Raw genomic sequence first — 4,055 nt, 5'->3', positions numbered from 1 at the left:
CTGACTGGCTTATTTCACTTAGCATAATGTTCTCCAGTTCCAACTGTGCTGTTGCAAATGGTAAGAACTCTCTTGTCTTATTGATAATAGCCATTCTAACAGGTGTGAGGTGGTGTCTCATTGTGGTTTTTATATGCATTTCCCTAAGAACTAGTGAAGTGGAGCCTATTTTCATGTACCTGTAGCCCATTTGTATATCTTGGGAAAGGGGTCTGTTCAGGTTCCTATTCCTTTTTAAAAATTGGATTGTTAGGTGTTTTTTTGTTGTTGTTGAGTTTTATGAGTTATTTATATATTTTGGATATTAGCCCTTGTCGAAAGTATTATTTGCAAATATCTTCTCCCATTTGGTTGGTTGCCTTTTTGTTTTGTTTTGTTTTTTTTTTTTCCTGAGCAAAAGCTTTTTCGTTTGATGTCTCATTTATTTACTTTTGCTTTTATTTCCCTGGCCTTTGGGGTCAAGTTCACAAAAGGCTTTCTGAGACCAAGGTCCATAAGTTTGGTATTTATGTTTTCTTATATGTATTTTATTGTTTCAGGTCTTCTATTTAAGTCTGTAATCCATTTTGAGTTAATTTTTGTGTGTGGTGTCAAATAGCAGTCTAGTTTCATTCTTTTGCATGTGTCTTTCCAAATTTTCCAACACTATTGACAAGGCTTTCCTTTCTCCATTGTATGTTTTTTGCTTCTTTGCCTAAAATTAGTTGCCCATATAGGGTTTACTTTTGCTCTCTCAGTTCTGTTCCATTGGTCTGTGTGTCTATTTTTCTGCTAATACCATACTGTTTTGATTATTGTAGCAGCTCTTTCTTTAAAACTCTTTTTGTGCTTTTGTTAATAACTCCCTGATTCTTCTTGTGTGCTTTTCTGGCCTATCCAGCCTCTCTGTGTCTTTCCCTGAGTCTTTAGAAATATGCCAGAAAAAGACAAGGAAATGCCATTCTCCCTTATGTACTAGCATTCCTAGGGGTCCCCTCCTTTCCCTGGCAAGCCTCCCCAACACCTGACTTCAGCTACATCCATTGGCTGATGAATCCCACAATGACATTGGTGCCTAGACCTGAACCTTCCATGGAACCCCAACCTTACCACATCAAAAACGAAATTCATTTTCTCTTCCAAATTCACTTGCCTTCTGTTCTCCCAATCTTGCTTGTCAGCCATTTGCCCGATGGTCCAAGTCAGTAACCTGAAAGTTATGCTGGATTTCTCCTTCCTACCTAAAATCCCCTGGGCCTGTCCTGCATTGTTCTCAAGCAGCTCTTCCTTCTGTGCCTCCAGTTCATCACGTGGTGTCTTTCATTGGAAATATTGCGGCACTGGTACTTCTGTCCTGTCCTCATCCTATTTGTCTACATTGCTGCAGAGCAATCTTTCCAGTACATGATTCTGTTTATGTGACCACACAGCTCAGAATTTTTCAGAGGCTCTCCGTAGCCTGTGAGGTAAAGGAGAAATTTATTGGCATCGCATATTAGGCTCTTCATAGATATCCAGTTGTTGATACACAGACCCAGTGAAGAATCCAGGACTGAAAATCTAGCTCTGTAAGTAGAGGGCAGGGAAAGATAGACGAAAGAGGCTAGCCACTCCAGTCTGGTAATTTATATAGTTTATTAATGGACATAGCTCATTAAATACATCTTAGGTGGCTTCAACTCAAAATGGATTCCACACAGCTTGGCAGGAGCAAAGAATCATATAGGATAAAGGGGGGACAGTCATGGGTACTAGCATGTGAAAGCTACCAGGTATGGGAAATCACATGCTGGACCAGGTCAGGACAAAGGCCTGTCCCAGGAACCAGCATGCAGCATGTAGCAGGGGAGGGGTGCTAGTTTATGTCAGAACTGTCATTGATTACAGTCTCTGTTCAGGCCCTGGTCCAGTTTGCCTGCATGTCTGACAGCGGCCACGCCCTGGAACAGTCTCTCCACATCAGCCTAAACTGCCTCGGGTTGAGTGATATCGTGATAGTAAGTTATTTGTTTCCTCAAACATGCATACTTTTGTAAGTGTTCCTGTCGCTGAGTTTAGAATCCTTCCTCCTGTGTGTCACCTGCTTAACTCATTCTTGTTTTTCGCTCTGACACAACACTTCGCTCTGACCCTTCTGATCATCAAATGTGTGGGTTGTTCTCCACTACACTAGCTGGCTGTCCTACAACTTAACTCAGCACTCCAACCTGGAGATAGAGTCAGATTCCACAGGTTTCAGGTTCAGTCACACACGATTGACCCCCTTCAGATGCCAGTTGCAAGTAGTAGGCCGCAAGGTTACCCACAACTTCTGTCTGATTTTGCTACAAATTGCAGGTTTCAATGACCCTTCTTCTTCCTCAGGTCTGATTAATTTGCTCGATCAGTTAACAGATCTCAGGGAAACACCTACTTACATTTACTGGTATATTAAACGATCTGATAAAGGATACAGACAAATGGCCAAATGAAGAGATACATAGGGTGAGCTCTGTTAGGGTTCCCAGCACAGAAGCTTGTAAACCCATAGATTGGGGTGCATCACCCTCCAGGTATGGATGTTTGCAAACCTAGAAGCTTCCTAAGTCCCATCCTATGGTTTTTTTGGTGGAGCTTCATCATGGTTAATGATTAACTCCATTTTCAACCCTTGTCCCTGGGTGAGGCTGAGAACTCCAAGCTTCTAACCACGGCTTTGTCAGTCTGGTGAACAGCCTTTATCCAAGAGCCCATCTGGAGTTTCTTCATGAGAACAAAAGACACTGCTCTCGGCCAGGAAATGACAGGGGTGTCAGGAGCCCTGTGTCAGGACCTGCGGTCAAAGACCAAACATTAGAACAAAAACTGCTCCCAGTGCTCTTACCACCCAGGAACTCCCGAGGGTTTCAGGAGCTCTGTGTTGGGAGCAGGAGGCAGAGACCAATATACATATTTTCTATAATATCACAATATCTATGTGGTATGTTGAGGCCAGGGACCATGTCTTCTATCACCATATCACCAGACCTTAGTGTAGCTTCTGGACTATAGTAGGTGCTCAATAAACGTTTGTGGAATAAACAAAATAATTAATCATACTACCCGTTTGTGCGTCACTGTTATCATTTTATGAATGCTAGATAGTCCATGTAATAAAGTTATTACAGCTGATGAGCAAACATCAAGTTATCCAAGAATCACCCAGTAAATGATCTAAAAGACTTTGCCCATTATATTACTTACATAACTCACAGGATAAGAACTTCCCACAATTCTTCTGAAGATCTTACATTGACTTTGGAAGTGGCAATGGCCCCTATGAAAGGGAGAGAAAGTATGTGTATTACAGGGTGGGTTTGGGGTGGGGGAGAGGAAGGAGCAGGAGTGACAGGGTGATAGAACCCCTCCCTCAGCCCTTGCTACTCTGTCCCTGGGGTTTCGTGAACAGTTACCTTCCTGATAAGGGACTGAGGTTCAGTATCTCAGGATGGATGGGTACCTCTAGGTGCTTGCAGTTGATTCCAATCCTATCAATCTCTATTCCAAAGGTTAGGGTGTTTCTTATCTCCATTCCAGGGAGTAAAGATTATGTAGCTTAAGCATGATTGTTTGTAGTTAAAGTGATTAACTACCCGCCTGGCACTTAGTTAAGGGGTTTTATTCCCTCCCTAACTTCAGGGGAAAATTCCTACCTGGGGAAACAACCTTTCTCGGAGAGGTGACCTTGGTTAAAACACATAGCGCCAAGAAGGGGAGCAAACATATTAAGAACAGTACGCCATATACGCCAGGTCCCTTGAAACATATGCTGTGCAGATGTTTCTTCCCTGCAGGGACTGTGTCAAGCAGCAAGGATGAACCGGCTCCCGGCATGTTCTGACCACCCTTCCCCAAGCAGATGTAAAAATGTGTATCTCATGTCCCTTTTGGCTTGTGTTCTGTGATGCCCAAGCCTGTATTTCCAAATTAAACCTCTTACCTTTGTGCAGAATACAGTGCATTTTCAAGGGGATCCCACTCTCTGAGCATGGAGCTTGGCCAAGAAGGCAGCCTCTGGGTCTCCAAGGCCACTGCTCTGCATTGCAAGTCCCAGTGTC

The 4,055-nt window shown here is 43.1% G+C and overlaps 1 long non-coding RNA gene across 1 annotated transcript; it reads right to left on the bottom strand.

Moving 5' to 3' along the window:
- Positions 1 to 1,597: 1,597 nt before the first annotated feature.
- On the bottom strand, positions 1,598 to 3,445 carry LOC106726664. The gene is made up of 2 exons (XR_001362731.1): positions 3,211 to 3,445; positions 1,598 to 2,791 (listed from the first exon to the last, which is right to left on the bottom strand). It is a non-coding gene; the product is annotated as an uncharacterized LOC106726664 (long non-coding RNA).
- Positions 3,446 to 4,055: the final 610 nt, after the last annotated feature.

Source organism: Myotis brandtii, unplaced genomic scaffold (genome assembly GCF_000412655.1).
Source record: "Myotis brandtii unplaced genomic scaffold, ASM41265v1 scaffold300, whole genome shotgun sequence".
NCBI classification, from domain to species: Eukaryota; Metazoa; Chordata; class Mammalia; order Chiroptera; family Vespertilionidae; genus Myotis; species Myotis brandtii.
This window is presented reverse-complemented; position numbering and strand designations above follow the sequence as displayed.